The 18,471-nt window shown below is 46.9% G+C and overlaps 1 protein-coding gene across 11 annotated transcripts in view; it reads left to right on the forward strand.

The window, feature by feature from the left end:
• Nucleotides 1–18,471, forward strand: part of LOC100081752 (DAB2 interacting protein) — a 349,972-nt gene that overhangs the window by 256,018 nt on the left and 75,483 nt on the right. The window contains exon 1 of one of the 11 annotated variants that reach the window (XM_029062228.2): nt 6,499–6,678. The exons of the other annotated variants lie outside the window; for them this stretch is intronic. The gene's annotated coding sequence lies outside the window, so the exon portion shown is untranslated. Of the gene's footprint in view, nt 1–6,498; nt 6,679–18,471 lie in introns of those variants that run through there. 11 annotated transcript variants of the gene reach the window in all.

Genomic DNA, 18,471 nt, shown 5'->3' on the forward strand with positions numbered 1-18,471 from the left:
TGACTCAGCAGGCAGACAGCCGGGCTTCCTGCATTGGGGGAAGGGAAATATAAAGGCCAAGCAGTTCCTGAGTGGGAAACTGGACGGACTTGGCCCAGATTAAGACAGGCAGGCATGCCTATAGAAAACCATAGCTAAAGGGAAACTGTGTGGCCTTGTGGAAAGAGCACGGACCTGGGAGTCAGAGGACCTGGTTTCTAATCCCCCATCTACCATTTGTCTGCTGTGTGTGAACTTGGGTAAGTCACTTAACTTCTCTGTGCCTCAGTTACCTCATCTGTTTAAATGGGAATTAGGACTTTGAGCCCCATGTGGGACATGAACTATGTCCAACCTGCTTAGCTGGTAATAATAATAATAATAATAATAATAATAATAATAATAATAATGTTTAAGTGCTCACTATGTGCCAGGTACTGTTCTAAACAGTGTAGTAGATACAAGGTAATCAGGTTGTCCCACATGGGACTCAGTCTTTACAATTGAGGTAACTGAAGCACAGAGAAGTTAAGTGATTGGCCCAAGGTCACTCAGCAGACAAGTGGCGTGGCTGGGATTAGAACCCACGTCCTCTGACTCCTAAACCCATGCTCTTGCCACTTGGCCATGCTACTTCTCACTGATATGTAACTCACTGCTTAGTATAGTGCTTGCAACAGAGTAAGCACTAAACAACCATTAAAAAAAAACCCTCCTCTCCACATGAAGATCAAGGACTGGGTTAGCTGCCTGACTCTCTTTTTGAGTGGTATTGATATAGGCTGGAGTGTGTCCTGAACAGAAAGGGGGCTCCTGGGACTGGCCAGCAACCCTGAGAATCCATTAAAAACCCATGCCTGGGCCAGCAGAATACCAAGGGGAAGAAGTTGTCCTCTCCTCTCCCTTCTTTGCTATCTGACTTTGACCCCTGCAGACTGTCCTTTGAATAGGGGTTAAGAGTGGGAAGGGATCCTGACCGAACCCTTTAAGTAAACATGGAAAGTGAGCCAGCCCCCACAAGCCCTGCTTCTCTTCCTCCTCTTCCAAGGGGACTCTGGGAATGGGATTGCAACTTCCCCACTGGCCTGGAACAGATTATTATCGGCCTTGGGTGAGGGGGCGAGTGAGCAGCTCTTTCCAAAGCTGCCCTGACCTGCTCACCACCACCTCTGGGGATGTACTTTGGCTTGTCCCTAAAGCAGCCCAGTCCCTGCCTCCTTGCTTTCCAGCCCAATCCGTAGCTCTTTTTCCGTGCACATAGTAAGGACTTAACAAATACCTGTAAAAAAAAAAAAAAAGTGGGGGGAGGCTCTTGCTGAGAAAACACCAAGGACAACAGGGAGATCCTGAGACAGCCACGGGCCAATGATGGGAGGGGAGAAAAGGGAAGGGCAGAAGGCAGTGGGAGCCTCTGGCAGGGAAGAGATACTTTCTGCTCTCATTCCAGACTTGCTGGCTCCTGTGGCCAATGCTAGAGGGCAGGGAACATGGAACAACAGGAGCAGAGCCACCTGGGGAGTATAAGACAAGTGTCTCTGACATCGACATTCCATGAACCTAGGAGACTGGAGGAAAGGAAGTGGGCTTACCTGCATCAATCAATTGTATTTATTGAATGCTTACTGTGTGCGGAGCACTGAACTGAGCCCTTGGGAGAGTACAGTATAACAGATTTGAAGCAAGAAGTGTTGAGTAGACATAAGGAAGAACTTCCGGCTGACAGGGATGACTGGAGCAGCCATCGGAAGGAGGCAGTGGAGTTTCTGGCTGCCACAAATGAGCAGGGCGAAGGAGCCAGGGGTGGACAGTTTAGGGACTATAGAGGCCCCCAGAAATCTCATACAAGAGAAGGCCTCGTACTTTCCCCTCATGTTGCTGAGGGAGGTGGCGACAAGGTCTTCCCTAACACAAGCCTGTCCTTATTTCCCCAGGCCAGAGTAAGAAGGGGCTGGTCAACACTGTTAGTGATTCCTTTGATGGGTCAGGGCTTGGGGTGGGAAGATGGGGGGGACGGGGGGGGAATGAACAGCTCCCAGAAGCCATCCTGGTCCTACACAGGATGGAAATAAGCTGGCTCCAGACTCTCTGATCACCTTGATCATTCTTTGTCATCATTCTGTGGGGTGCTGGTTCGGCCCAGAGGAATTACAGAAGTCAGCAAATCAATCAGTAGTGTTTACTGAATACCTACTGTGTACAGAACATTTTATTAAATCCTTGGGAGAGTACAGTAGAATTCATAGACCTGATCCCTGTCTTCAAGGAATTTACAATCTAGTAGGGAAGAAAGATGCTGAAATAAGTTGCAGATTGGAGGAAGATATAGAATTCAAAGACACACACTTTGAATCTGGGAGCTGACCATTTCCCTCCCCCACTCCCCCCTACACCCCCCACTCCAAGTTCTGACCCCAACAAAAGGAATCACCAACAGTGTTGACCAGTCCCTTCTTACCCTAGCCTGGAGAAATAAGGACAGGTTTGTGTTAGGGAAGACCATTTTACTACTTTCCTCAGTGCTAGAGTGCTAGAGGTGTGAGTAACCAAGTGCTTGCACTTGTACTCTCCTAAGTGCTTAGTACAGTACTCCACAAACAGTAAACACTCAATAAATATGATTGATTTTTAGGGGACATGGAAATTCTGAAATGACAGCTGGAGGGATATATGATGGGGACTTTAAAAGTTAATCAGAGAAGGCCTCTTAGAGGAGATGAGATTTCAGAAAGGGACAGACGGTGGGGAGAGCTTTGGTCTTTCAGATATGTAGGAGGGTGGGCATGAGCTACAGGTTGACTATGGAAGGGTTGAGAATGAGTCTCACTGAGTAGATTAATTTGAATGGAATAATAATTGTAGTAGCTGTTAATCACTATGTGCCAAGCACTGTACTAAGCACTGGGATAGATACAACATAATGGATAGATACAACATAATCAGGTCCCTCATGGGACTCACAGACTAAGTAGGAGGGAGGACAGGTATTGAATCCCCATTTTGCAGATGAGGGAACTGAGGCACAGAGAAGTTGTGACTAGCCCAAAGTCCCAGAACAGTCAAGGGGCAGAACCAGGATTAGAACACAGATCCTCTGACTTCTAGGCCCATGCTCTTTCTACTAGGCCATGCTGCTTCTCTAATGAAGTATACAAGCTTGGGTGGAGAGGGAAGTAGATAAGTAGGGAGACAAAGATGATTGAGTGCCTTAAAGTCGATGTTTAGAGTTTCTGCTTGATATGGAGAGAAGTCACTAATCATTGGAGGTTTTAAAGAGTGGTGAGTCAGAGCACTGTTTTAGAAAAATGATCTGGGCAGCACACTGAAATAAGAATTGGAGAGAGGAGAGGCTGATGCAATAGCAAAGCCAGGATATGACAAATACCTGGACCAGGATGGTGGTCATTTGGATAGAGAGGAAGGGAATGACTCTGGAAATGGTGTGGAGGAAGAACTGACAGGATTTTGGAAAGAGGGAGGTGTTGACTGAAAATGGGTATTGAAAGACAGGGAGTCATGGATAATGACATGGTTGAGAGCTTCAGAGATGGGGAGGATGATGTTGGAGTCATCTACTGTGTTGGAAAAGTTTTTTTGTGTTTTGGGGGTTTTTATAAGGATAGAGTAGATGTTTGGCATGTTTGAAGGCGGGGAGGAGGATGCCATTAGAGAGTGAGAAGTTGAAGATGATAGGGAAGGAAGAAACTTGGACATAAGTGTTTGTATAAGATGAGCAACGAGGTTGAAGGTGCAGATACAGGAGCAGATTTTCAAAACAGGATGGAGATATATGCAATCAAATGAGAGTTTATATTGAGCATTTTTTCTGTACAGAGCACAATCTTAAGCACTTGCGAGAGTACAGTAGAATAGTTAAGTAGACATCATCCCTGCCCTAGGAGCTGAACAATCTAGTAGAGGGGACAGACATACTCAATTTCATAGTCAATCATATTTATTGAGCACTTACTGTGTGCACAGCACTGTACTAAGTTCTTGGGAGAGTGCAGTATAACAATAAAGAGACACAGTCCCTGCCCACAATGAAGTGACAGTCTAGAGGGTGACATGGTAGGGCAAAATAGGCAACAGGGAGATATGAAATCTTCGCCATCTGAAGCGAAGTAGGGCTTGGGGACATTATCTTCTCTAACCCCTTGCCTCCAGTCAGATTAATGATGTTCTGCTTAGCGTAAATGGGTCCTTGGCAATGGAACCTGCATGTTCCTTTGAACTATTAATCAGTGGTATTTATTGAGCACTTGCTGTGTGCAGAGCCCTGTTTTAAGCACTTGGAAGAGTACAGTACAATAGAGTTGGTAGACCCTTTGTAAAGTACAACAGAGTTGGTAGACCCATTCCCTGCCCACAAGGAGCTTACAATCTAGAGCTTACAATCTACAGTCATCTGGAAGTCTTTATGGTGTTTTGTCCCATGACAGATAGGTTTTTAGGAGAAGAATCCATTTGTGACATGAGGATTTGTGAAGAGGTGAATTTAGACTGTGAGCCCCATGTGGAACACATCAAATTATCTTGCATCTGCCCCAGCACTTAGTACAGTGCCTGGCACAAAGTAAGCACTTTATAAATACCGTTAAAAAAAATTACATCCTTTGGGGAAAAAAGCCCTTAATTGGGAGTTGGGATTTGTGGGTCCTAGCCCTTACTCGGCTGGGGTTGCACTGGCCTGTTCCTCAGTCCTCAGTCCCCCTTTCTGTTCAGTGGAGAGATTGTCACATGCCCTCAGCACGGGCACTATGGTGAGATCACCCTCCTGGCATGGCCCAACCCAGTGCCAATCTACTCTGAGCTGGAGGCAAGTTCCAACTTCTATTTTGTCCTTGCTCTCCTGCCTGGAACTAAACCATCTGGGCGCCCTCCCAGCCTCTGTTGTTTCAGGTTGGCAGGTTCCTTGGCTTAGCTTGTTGCCTCTCATGCTAGGTTAGACTGCCTCGTGGTCAAGCCAGGGGAAGAGAAGTCACATCCTACAGCACTGGTTGTCTCCCTCAGGAAGACTCCCCTCCCTCCCCCATGAGATCCTGGAGAGACCTGCCAGGTTGGTGAGAAAGAAAGGATCGGGGAATGAATCAACAGACCTGGGCGAGTGTGAGATTTGGATCCTCACCTGTACTTAAGGGAAGGGAAAACAGGCTCTGGAACTAGAGAGCTGGTGAGCATGGAAAGAGATTTCAGTCTCCATTGAGAACCAAGCCCCAGCGGCTGGGGGAGTCACTGAACCCAGGTCATCCTGTTGAGGCTGTGTAGACATTGGGGAGGCAAGGAGGCGAAGACACTGGCAGTGGTGCAAGGCTTTCTGGGTTTGCTTTCTGGGTTCCCTAAAGGCCTGTGCAAGGAACAGCTCCTGGAAAATGTCAAAGTAGTGAGAATTTGGTGCTCTTCTCCTTCCTCCTTTTCTCTGTCTTTCATATTCTCTTCTTCTTGTGCCTGTCTTGATGCCTTTTCCTACACATTTTTCTTCAATTCCCCAGTGTGGCCTGAGGGAAGGAGCACTGTCCTGGGAGTCAGAGGACCTGGGTTCTAATCACAGCTTTGTCACTTGTCTGCTATGTGAACTTGAGCAAGTCACTTGAGCAACTCACAGTTTTTTCATTCATAAAATGGAAGTTAAATCCTCCACCCTCCTACCTAGACTGTAAGCCCCATATAGGACAGGGCTGTATCCAACCTGATTATTTTGTGTCTATCCCAGTGCTTAGAGCAGTGCTTGATACACAGTAAATGCTTAATCAATCATTGGTATTTATTGAGCACTTATTGTATGCAGAGCACTTGTACCAAGTGCTTGGGATTGGTAGACACATTCCCTACCCACAAAGAGCTTACAGTCGAAGGTGGGAGACGGGCATTAACGTAAATAAATTACTCGAATGTGGGAGATGGGCATTAATGTAAATAAATTACCGATATGTACATAAGTGCTGTGGGGCTGAGGGTGGGGTGAATATCAAATCCCCAAAGGGGACAGATCCAAGTGCATGGATGACCCAGAAGGGAGAGGGAGTCAGGGAAAAGAGGGCTTAATGGGGGAAGGCCTCTCGGAAACCTTAACAAATACCGTAATTACTATTATTCTCCAAACTCCCCCCCCACCTTTCCCCCCTCTCCTCTTTTACCTCTTAACTTCCCACCCCACAGCATCTTGGGGAAGAGAGGGGAAAGAGTCTGGAATGTGCCCTAATAGAGGGAAGCAGAAAAATCCCTTTGTAGCTTTGTTGATGAAAATTGGGTTCCTCTTCACAGTGTTTCCATTCCAGGATCTTTGGAGCCTATACCTATCAGTGCTTTCTAAATGTTTATTTTAAAAATCAGTAAGAGAAATAAACAAATCTCAAAGCCTTGGTTAGTGAAGGGGCTCTACGCCTTTAAATCTTCAACTGCCCCAATTGGGTGCTGTCCCTTTAAAAGCACATTACATAGCGTTAGAATATAGCCTTTGTCTGGAGATGATTGTTCCCAGTGGACAGGGCTGGAACAGTTTACCAGGAAGCAGAGGGGTGGAGGGTGGAGGGCACAGGGCCAGCGGCAGCGGCAGCAGCCTCCAGCCCGGGCCGTTCAGACCATACATGGAGGCGAGCAGGCGAACGGCTCCCAGATCCCTTCACTTCCTGTCCTTACAGGCCGGAGTTTGTGTTCAGATTTCTCACTGCTCCAGAGTTGGAGGGAAAGGACTAAGGGATGGTGAGTTGCTGGGCTGTTTTTCTAGAGCTACCTACCGCGTTCCATTCTGGTAGAGCCGGGGGCCGGACAGGGATGGGGAAGGAGAATAAGGGAGGGAAGAGAAAAATCTGTGACCCTGCCAGCAGCACTGTAGCTTATGAACCTTCCTCTCACTCCACCTCAGGGCGATGGGCTTAGCTGTTTTCCTTCTCCGAGTTGTTGCAGTTTGTTTTGAAATCGAAGACCTTTGTGTGAGTTCTTCCCTCTACGTTTGCCCAGACGGACGGGCTGCCGTATCCCAGAGCAGCGTCCCGTCAGGCTAGGAGCAGACAGATGGTTTCTATTCTACTGAAAGAACGGACAGGGAATGCCACAGTCGGGGGTGGTGGCGTTCAGTCCCTCAGCTTCCCCTGCCCCAGACTCCGGCGTATGCTTTCAACAGTTCAATGTCATGGCCACTCCGTCCCCCCTACCCAGGGGCCGACACCACCGTGGCCACTGTTCTTATCCTGGCCCCTTTTCTGAAACAAATAGCTACGCACAGCAGAAAGCTAAATGAATTTGGACCTGGACTAGTTGAACTCATCCAGAGTCTGGCTAATGGAATGAGCTTGCATTTGGCTCTGCCCGTTGCTGGCCTGGTTTGGTGGGGATATGGCCAAGCCACGCTGGGCATGGGGAAGGTAACCCACCTTTCAGCTCATTGGCTTCCTACACAATTTAAATCTGAAGGGTCCAGTGCCCCACCTGACTATAAGCTCTTTGTGGGCAGGGAATGTGTCTGTTATATTATTGTTATATTATTAGTACAGCACTCTGCACACAGTAAGTGCTCAATAAATATGATTGATATAGCTTTTGGGCTTCCCCAGCCAGAAGCAGTTATGATAACTAGAGTGGTCTGTCCAATGATCTGGAAATTATTAGGAATGGCGTGGCTGCAAGGGTGGAAAAACTCCATAGGCCCACCTTTTCCCGGAATGGCATGAACCCATCACGAACAAGGATTTGAATCCATCACTAATGGTGAAGCCAAAAAGCTCTCTGACCCTATGTGAGTTTCCTCAGTAGAGCAAACAGGGGCCCCATGTAGTGGTACCCTTAGCCCCACAGGCAAGTCAGACAAGGTAGGATTCATTCATGTTTGTCTCATTCTCTCTCCCCTCTGCACCCCCTAAATCCCAAAACCCCCAGCTGAGCTGTTCGTATTATTTACTTCCTCCAGCCCTAAAGATCATTCCTGGGTGAAGGCTAAGGAAGTGGTATGGACAGATGTTGGCAGGCCAGGCTCCAAGAATGCAATTTCCCAAGCTCTGTATGCATTTAAGCTCCCCGGCTTAAAGATTTGTAACAGCCGTCAAAAACTAGGTCACTCCAGTAGGGTTGAATCTCTGTTCGGGAGCCGTGTCCTGCCTAGAAGATGTGAGAATGCCCCTTCTTTCAAGAAGATGAGGTAGTAGTAGGGAGGCACCTGGCCAGAGCTGCCTGACCCTGAGAGCCTGCAAAGGGGTGGGAGGAGCCGGGCACCTTCCTGGGCATAAACAGCATCCTGTTTGTCTTCATTGTCTAATCAGAGTGGGACTCAGAGCCACACAGGCGAGTGTCCCCACTGCTCCTTCGGGGATGGTCTTTCTGTAGTGTTGCCCACCTGTGGGAAAATTCAACTTTTTGAGTGTCTGGGCGTCTGCACCCGGTTGGCCAAAGACAGAACATTCTGCCGTCTCGGTCAGGAGGCCCTGGTCTGGGCTCAGTTGGGTCTCCTGGGTTCCCATCACAGTGAGAACCCTGCATGCTTTCAGCCCCCACTTCCTTATTTTTTTGACTGGATTTCCAAGTTCTTTCTCAGTTCTTGTGGCCTCACCTGGGAAATGTCTTTTCCCATAGCTTTTCCACCATTGTTTTTTCTGTTATTCATCCGTGTTGGCTCTAAGGGTTTTGGAGGTGGGCTCAAGAGCTTCCCAGAGATAAATAACTTGTGATGATTTGCCCCAGTGCTTAGAACAGTGCCCAGCCCTTAGAATAGTGCCTGGCACATAGTAAGCGCTTAACAAAGACGATTATTATTATTTGGCCCCAGGGTCCTGACATTCTGTGACTTTTCCTTCCAGTGACCCCCTCAAGGAGTTCTTATGCTCTATCCAGAATATGAATATGTGCACCCTAGGGAGAGTCTGTCTTGAGGGTCCCATGTGGGCAGAGCAGAAGAAGGAAATGGAGCTCTTGCCCTCAAGAGGCTGACAGTCTATTGGAGGGGACATAAATGCATCTGCCTACACTGTACTGGGTGTTGCTGGAGAGAAAGACATGACTTCTGGCCTCCCAGATCTGACTGTCTGATCGGGTGGGCAGAACAGATCCAAACACAAAGAAAAAAGTAATGGTTCATTCAGGTGCCCCCCTCCCCCCCAAATCCCATATTGCCAATTAAAATATAGATTGTGCCTTGGGTATAAAACAGAAATTCAGTGATGGGGAAAAATCCTAGGTTTATTTAAGCGTCTATCCAGAGTCTAAAGAGGAACTGAGAACAGAACACCATCTGAAGGATTTTGTGATTAGTGCTGTCACCAATATTGGGCAGATTCAATGCTGATTTCAATCTCCTGCTGTGCTCTGCATATTCACATGTAAGCTCAGACGAAGGAAAGCCTTTTGTATTGATGCCAAACTGGACTTGTGGGGTTCCCCCCGTTATTGAGTTTTTGTTTTACATGAATATCTCAATCTGTTACATTTTTATTTCACTTTGAAATCAGAGATATTTTCTGGGCCCACGCCATAACAAATAAGAGAGAACACAAGTGACAGAAATCTATAAGCATAAATGTCAAGAAAGAACACAAATACCAGAAACATATAAACCCAGGAGACTCAGTGGTCTTTTGACAGTGGCTAATTCTCTGAACCAGCCCCCTCCAGGCTTCCCTCAACAATTAAAGGACAATCAGTCAATTGTATTTATTGAGCTCTTACTATGTACAGAGCACTGTACTAAGCAGTTGGGAGATCAATAATAATAATAATAATAATGTTGGTATTTGTTAAGCGCTTACTATGTGCTGAGCACTGTTCTAAGCGCTGGGGTAGACACAGGGCATTCAGGTTGTCCCACATGGGGCTCACAGTCTTAATCCCCATTTTACAGATGAGGTAACTGAGGCACCGAGAAGTTAAGTGACTTGCCCAAAGTCACACAGCTGACAAGTGGCTGAGCCGGGATTCGAACCCATGACCTCTGACTCCAAAGCCCGTGCTCTTTCCACTGAGCCACGCTGCTTCTCTAATACAATATAACAGACTTGGTAGGCACATTCCGTACTCATAAAGAGCTTACAATCAAGGTCAAGCTTTCACAGCTCTTTTAAACTCACCAGGAAGGTACCCATGGCAACTTTGGAACAGGCTGGCTGTCTCCCACCTCCCCCAAGCTGCACATTCTGTGCTGTTCCTTCCTTAGTGCCAAGCAGGAAGAGTTCTCGTCCCGGCTTCGCCACATGTCTGCTGTGTGACCTTGGGCAAATCACTTAACTTCTCTTTGCCTTGGTTACCTCATCTGTAAAATGGGGAATAAGATTGTGAGCCCTATGTGGGACAGGGACTGTGTTCAACCTGATTAGCTTTTATCTACCCCAGCGCTTAGCACAATGCCTGGCTCATAGTAAGCATTTAACAAAAACCATAAAAAACAGTAATGGACTGTGCCTGACCTGATTATCTTCTATTTTCCCCAGTGCTTAAAATAATGCTTGACACTTTGTAAGTGCTTAACAAATACAATTATTATTATTATTAATAATGGCGTTCATTCCTAACTCCACCTGTCTCCAAACTCAGGTTGGCCTCATCACTGCTGCTTACTACTAAGAGTAACTGTGGTATTTGTTAAACAATTACGATGTGCCAAGCACTGTACAAAACATGAGAATTAGAGCCCCATGTGGGCTCCAGTTAGACCTCACATGGGGCTCACAGTGTAAGTAGGAGGGAGAACAGGTATTGAATTCCCATCTTACAGATGACTGAACTGAGGCCCAGAGAATTCATTCAATAGTATTTATTGAGCGCTTACTATATGCAGAGCACTGTATTAAGCGCTTGGAATGTACAAATCGGCAACAGATAGAGACAGTCCCTGCCCTTTGACGGGCTTACAGTCTAATCGGGGGAGACAGACAGCAAGAACAATGACAATAAATAGAGTCAAGGGAAAGAACATCTCATTAAAACAATAGCAAATAAATAGAATCAGGGTGATGTACATCTCATTAAAAAAAATAAATAGGGTGATGAAGATATATACAGTTGAGCGGACAAGTACAGTACAGGGGATGGGACGGGAGGGGGGAGGAGCAGAGGGAGAGGGGGGAGAAGAGGGTTTAGCTGCGGAGAGGTGAAGGGAGGGTAGAGGGAGCAGAGGGAAAAGGGGGGAGCTCAGTCTGGGAAGGCCTCTTGGAGGAGGTGAGCTTGAAGTAGAGATTTGAAGAGGGGAAGAGAGTTAGTTTGGCGGAGGTGAGGAGGGAGGACGTTCCAGGACCGCAGGAGGACGTGGCCCAGGGGTCAACGGCGGGATAGGCGAGACCGAGGGACGGTGAGAAGGTGGGCGGCAGATGAGCGGAGCATGCTGGGTGAGCAGTAGAAAGAGAGAAGGGAGGAGAGGTAGGAAGGGGCAAGGTGATGGACAGAGAAGTTAAGTGACTTGCCCAGGGTCACCAGCGGACAAGTGGCAGAGCCAGAATTAGTACCCAAGTTCTCTGACTCCCATGCCACGCTTTTTCTACGAGGCCATGTTGCTTTTAGCCGCACCAGAAAATTGGTGATGTTCCAAGTCAGGGATCCAAGGGAACACCTCAGTGGGCCCCAGGACAATGGTGAGACCACGCCCAGTTGAATTAAGATAATAATACCTTGTGCTTGTGTTGTGCTCCCCCCCCCCCCCAAGTGCTTTCACATCAATTATCTCATTTTATCCTCACAACATCCCTATTAGATAGGGACAGGCAAGTATTATTAACCTCATTTTACAGATGAGGAAACTGAGGCCCAGAGAGGTTAAGTGACTTGCCTACAGTCACACAGCATGCTAATAGCAGAGCTGTGACTATTAGGTTTCCTGATTCCTGATGCTGTGTTTTTCCCACTAGTTCACAGAGCCTCCCTTAAAGGGAAACAGCAAGGCCAAGTAGGGAAACAGCATAGCCTAGTGGATAGAGAATGTGCCTGGGAGTTAGAAGGGCTTGGGTTCTAATTCTGGTTCCACCACTTGTCTGCTGTGTGACCTAGAGCGAGTCATTTTCTCTGTGCCTCAGTCATCTCATCTGTAAAATGGTGATAAAGTCTATGAGCCCCTTACGGGACAAGGGCTGTGTCCAACCAATTAGCTTGTATCTATCCTGGCACTTAGAACAGTGCTTGACACGTAGTAAGCGCTTTATGAATACCATCATCATCATTTCTATGTATTCACATGTACAAGACTACACCTCGTACTTGCTTACCCTTTTCTGGAAAGCAATAGCCAAAAAGAGAGAGAAAGCCACCAATCTCTACATTCTTATTGAAATCTCAGCACACAAACTCAATTAACCACTCTTCAGTGACTGCCAAAGTCTTCCCCACTTAGGTATGAATGTGCCATCACTAGGCACTCCAGGAGTTTGTCAAGGAAAGTTGAATCTTCAAAGAAAATTATTTGTGAAGAGGGCAGTGCCCTTGAACCTGCCTGCTAAGCTAGCCCTGAAGGTAAAGATGGGGCATTCCTTTCCCTGAAGGAAAGAGGGGGAGCTTTTTATTTCCTAGAAGCATTGGAAGGCCCAACACAAGATAAGTTACTGGGAGATAATTCATAAAACACTAATTTATAATTTGCCAGAATATAATCCTATTTGATCAGCATCATTCAGTTCCTTTTTCTTTTAAAATTCAGTGCACTTAACTGTTCTACCAAGGTTTATGAATGTTTAAAAATTGCTTTGCGGTCCCTAAAGTAATTTGACAAGTCTGACAGCTATTGATTAAAAACCAGAAATTATTCAGACTACAGGATGACTAGGGGGATTAGATGGAAAGGGGTTTTATTTTTTTTCAAATGTGAAAGGAAAGAAGATGTAAGAAGGTAAATACGTCCCTGAATTTTTTTTGAAAAATCCATTACCACTGTAAAATTAAATTGAAATGAGATAGCCAGTCTGGGATGAGGGGACTATATCTTGGCCTTACCATGTGGGGCATTGGGAACATGTAGAGTGCAGGTTCTCACTAGCATACCAGTGCTTAGAATAGTGCTCGGCATATAGTAAGCGCTTAACAAATCATAATCATCATCTGGGGCAGTCCTGCCAGGGTATTGATCTGGAGTCAGGAGCCATTGGAGGGGAAACCACATTAAGCATTCTTTCATTCATTCAATCATATTTATTGAGCACTTACTGTTTGCAGAGCACTGTACTAAGCACTTGTGAGAGCACTCCAAGCCCTGGGATCCCATTCATTCAGTCATATTTATTGAGCGCTTGCTGTGTGCAGAGCACTGTACTAAGCACTTGGTGAGTACAATACAATAAACAGTGACATTCCCTGCCCAAACGAGCGTACAGTCTGGAGCAGGGGAGGCAGACGTTAATATAAATTACAGATATGTACATAAATGCTGTGGAGCTGGGAGGGGGGAGGAACAAAAGGAGCAAGTCAGAGTGACGCAGAAGGGAGTGAGACAAGAGGGAAGTGGGGGGAGCTTAATCAGGGGAGACATCCTGGAAGAGATGGACCTTCAATAAGCCTTTGAAGAGGGGGAGAGTAATTGTCTGTCAGACTTGAGGAGGGAGGTAGTTTCAGGCCCGAGGCCGGAAGTGGGCTAGGAATCGGCCACAATGAGAAGGTAAGCGTTAGAGGAGTGAAATATGTGGGTTTGGTTGTAGTAGGACAGTAACAAGGTGAGATAGGAGGGGGCAAGGTGGTGGAGCATTTTAAAGCCAATTGTGAGGAGTTTTTGTTTGATGTGGAGGTGGATGGGTAACCACTGGAGTTTTTTGAGTAGTGGGGTGACATATCCTGAATGTTTTTGTAGAAAAATGATCTAGGCAGCAGAGTGAAGAGACTATAGAGAGGAGAGGCAAGAGGCTGGGAGGTCAGCAAGGAGGTTGATGCACTAATCCAGGCAGGATAGGATGAGTGATTGTATTAATCACGATAATGCACTGCCTGGAAACACTTGGGCTGCAACTGTTCGGGGTCTGATGCTGGGCCAGCGGGAGGTGAAAAGTAGAACACTTCCCTTGTCCGGCTTTAAGAAGTGAGCCACTCTGTCTAGCTTGCCCTGCTCGGAAAGCCGTGGGGTCCTCAGCTTGCCACCATGTAGGTAGTGCCCTGAACAGGTGGCCACCATGATCAGGGAGCCTGTTGACCCCTGGCCCAGGTGAGAGAGGATCACAGTCCTCTCCTTGGCTCTCACCTCCTGCTGCAAAAAACCCTGATCTCTAATCAAAGTTCATTCTCAGGATGGGCCTCAAGCAGCCTGTGGTGCTCCTGGCCCTGTTAAAAACTCTGCTCCTAATGAAACTGATCTTCTGGAAGTGGGTCAAAGAAACATTAAACTACAGGGAGAAAAGACCTTGGGGTAGAGGGGGAGGAAAAAGTACAAAATGAGGCAGGAAGAACTGCTCCTGTAGACCAACCACAATTCAGGGACGTGTCCCCATTCCTGGGCCGCATTGATGTCCAGGGGGAACGCGTTGTTCTCGCTGAAACCCCGCTTCACCCACAGAGAAAATTTGTAATCACCACAACCCCCACCAAGCCCTGACCCCAGCCATCACTGATGAAATGAGTTTTTCTCACCTGGCTGCTGCAGCCAGAAGGGTTGGTGGCTGAGCCCAGAGCAGGAAGAAATTGATGGATGATTTATCTCCTCCAACCTCCCATATCAGGCAGAAGTTCCACCTCTGGTCCCCCCTGCCCCCTTCCTCCCCAAACCATCAGTCCATCCTGATGTTGAGGTTGTTCTCCCTAAGCCACTGGCAGGGAGGGATTCCATCCTGGCAGATTAGTTTATTTTTTCTCTGCTTGTTTGCCCACCACCCCACCCAGCCCTCTCCACCCTACAGAAACAGCCAAATCCTTGGCCTCTGCAATGGCTGCGACTGCAGCTGCTATGGCTCCTACTCGTGCATGGGGCCTTCGTGCAGAATGGGAAGACCTCCGGGATGCAAAGGAGAAGATGGCGGCTAACTTCCCACAGTGACTTTCAGCGCTTGTAGGACTAGCCTCAGTCAATCAATCCAGAGTGTTTATTGCTTACTTACTGTGTGCAGAGCACTGTGTTAAGCGCTTGGGAGAGTACAATATAACAGAGTCGTTAGACACGTTCCCCGCCCACAATAAGTTTACAGTCTAGAGGGCGTCATTCTAAATAGGGGGATCTTTCCGGGCTACATTCAGGTCAGAATCCAGACTGGTGTCTGGTGCTTAGCTCTAGGCTCCACAACTGAAGGGAAATATAGACACCTCGGAGAGAAAATAGAGGAGAGAAGCAGCATGGTATAGTGGAAAGAGCACAGGCTTGGGAGTTAGAGGAAGTGGGTTTTAATCCTGGCTCTGCCTCGTGACTGCTCCATGTCTTTGGTCTAGTTACTTAACTTCTTTTTGCCTTAGTTTCCTCATCTGTAAAAACGAAGCTAAAATACCTGTTGTTCTTCCCTGTTGATTGTGAATCCCATGAGGGACAGGGACTGTGTCTGATCTGCTTATATTGTGTCTACACTACCACTTAGTTCAGTGCTTGGCACAGAGTGAGTGCTGAACAGATACCACAATTATTATCCCTATTAGAAGAGAACCAGAGATGGGGAATAAGGTTAAAGGAACTGAGAACATTCTACCTGGAAAAGAGGCAGTTGGAAGTATTTTACTGTATATAAAATATGGTGACCATTGATAATAGAACAGGAGGAAATGGGCAAAACCAAAAGGCCTGATCCAAAGCGCAAAGAATTGCCACTAAACATAAGGAGGCATTTCTTGACAAGATGGAGTGATAGACATTGAGATGGGTGACCAAGGGAGAGGGAAGTTCTTTGTCTGGAGACCTTTCAGAATAAGGGAGATTTCCCAAGCACTTAGTACAGTGTTCTGCACACAGTAAGCACTCAAATACCATTGATTGCCATCAGCCAAGGGGGGTTAAAATACCATAATAATGGTATTTGTTATGCGCTTGCTATGTGCCAAGCACTGTTCTAAAACACTGGGGTAGATATAAGGTAGTCAGGTTGTCCCACGTGGGGCTCACAGTCTTAATCCCCATTTTACAGATGAGGTCAGTGAGGCACAGAGAAGTTAGTGACTTGCCCAAAGTCACACAGCTGACAAGAGGTGGAGCCGGGATTAGAACTCATGATCTCTGACTCCCAAGCCCGTGCTCTTTCCACTAAGCCATGCTGCTGCTTCATGTTTCGGAACTCCCCTGCCTGAAAACAGAGGGATGGATGAGATGTAAGCTCCTCATGGGCAGGGATCATATCTACTAACTGTATTGTACCCTCCCAAGTGCTTAGTACAATGCTCTGCAAACAGTCATGCTTAATAAATGCATTCATTAATTGGTTGATTGATGACTTCAACCCAAGGATTATAGGAAACAAGTAGGGAGGAGAGCTCAGTGACCCAAGGAGATTGAGATAGAAGAGTTTGCACTCAGATGACTCCAGATTTAGTTCAACCTCATTCTGACTGGGAGCTGGGAGCCCCTCCCTGGTGTCCACATCCTTGGGTGGAGACAGGACAGGAATTAGTTTACCGCTCCCCAAAAGGCAAAAGAGCATAATATGAAGTGATGCCATTTTGGTTTGGACCCATAGTCTCTCCAACCTTGTATCGTGTCTGGCAGTGGCACCAGCAAGCTCGAAATCATGTGATGGTTGCTCCCCTGAGCATCCATCCTCATGTTTAAGGCTGAACCATTTAACATCCATCGATCATGTCTCTTCTCTACTTGCCTGATTCACTTTAGTAACCTATCTTATATGTCTTTCTCTCTCTCATTGCATGTTTGAGAGGGATAAAGCACAAGCCTGGGCGTCAGAGGACTGGATTTCTAATCCTGATCTCCACCACTTACCTGCTGTATGACCTTGGGCAGATCACTTAATTTATCTGTCCTCAGTTTCCTCATCTGTAAAATGGGGATTCAAAACCTGTTCTCCCTCTTACTCAGACTGTGAAGCCCCCATGTGGGGCAGGGACTTCATCCGACCTGATTAACTTGTATCTGCCCCAGCACTTAGAATAGTGCTTGACACACAGTAAACACTCAACAAATACCATAATTATTATTAAAATTAGAGAGAGAAATTTCCCTCTTTGCCCGTGGCTGGGGAGTTGGCATGTGTGTTTCCTTCCTCTGAAGGGCTGCTGAGCTGCACCCAGAATCTGGATCAGAAGTAGCCTTTAATTGGCATGCAGTTAAGCATGGGAGAGAGAGCTGGGAGTTGGAGGGAGAGAAAGCCACATTAATGGAACCACACTGTGCAGGGAAGTGGTTTTTCAACTTGCACTTGTCCTAATTCATTTCCCAAATGATAGTTCAATATTGCACGTGAATGGGTCTGTCTCTCTCTGCCATGGTCTCTCTGCCTGTCTTCTCTGCCACTTGTCTGGAATGTGACCTTGAGTAAATCATTTAACTTCTCTGTGCCTCAGTTACCTCATCTCTAAAATGAGGGTTAAGACTGGGGGCCCCATGTGAGACAGGGACTGTGTCCAAACTGATTACCTTGTATCTACCCCAGTGCTCAGATGGTGCTGGGCAAATATTAAGGGCTTAACAAATACCATAATTTTTACTTATAAATAATAATTATTCTCTACTCCTTGTGACAGCAAGGATTTGGAGGATTTGGGGAGCACCTGTTTTCTGACTGGTGCTCAGATGGGAACCCATGGCTGGTGGCTGTTAATGGGTTGTCTGAGCTAGTCTCTTACCTGGCTGTTGTTTCCACACCAGCAAGTTCAGACAAGCAGCAGAGCATTGTGGTCGCCTAATGATGCTCTGGGCTCTTGGAGACTTCGGGCTGGTATGGTGAAAGTTGGGGTGCCAGCTGCCTGCCGGCCACCTCAGCCGTGGGCTTCTCCGCGGGGTCCCTAGTGGTCTACTCAGGTGGGCTCCATTTGTTACAGGAAATAGTGGCAATTCAGGGCTGTGAAAAACATTCGTATCGTGAATATGGATATGGTTGTGATAAAGAGCACGGGCTTTGGAGTCAGAGGTCATGGGTTTGAATTCCGGCTTGGCCACTTGTCAGCTGTGTGACTTCGGCCAAGTCATTTAACCTCTCGGTGCCTCAGTTACCTCATCTATAAAATGGGGATTAAGACTGTGAGCCCCACGTGGGACAACCTGATTCCCCTGTGTCTACCCCAACGCTTAGAACAGTGCTCGGCACATAGTAAGCGCTTAACAAATACCAACATTATTATTATTATTATTATTATGATAAATATTCATTCAATCGTATTTATTGAGCACTTACTGTATTGAGCAATTACTGTGTGCAGAACACTGTACTAAGTGCTTGGAAAGTACAGTTCAGCAACAAATATGCCATATGGCGAGGAGAGAGGCAAGAAACCACGGAGTGGAGGTGGAAGCCGAGTCACAAACTCTTTTGGGGACTCTACCCTGTGCCCTTTTGCTGAGTCACAGATGGATTTGGGAATGTTTTACCAGGTTACTCCCTCTAGCTCCGCCTGCCTGCCAATGGTAATCCCGGTTCCTTCCCAAGGGCCCTGCGAGACTTGGCAGTGCGGAGGAAGAATCCAGGA

Source organism: Ornithorhynchus anatinus, chromosome 4 (assembly GCF_004115215.2).
Source record: "Ornithorhynchus anatinus isolate Pmale09 chromosome 4, mOrnAna1.pri.v4, whole genome shotgun sequence".
Taxonomy (NCBI): domain Eukaryota; kingdom Metazoa; phylum Chordata; class Mammalia; order Monotremata; family Ornithorhynchidae; genus Ornithorhynchus; species Ornithorhynchus anatinus.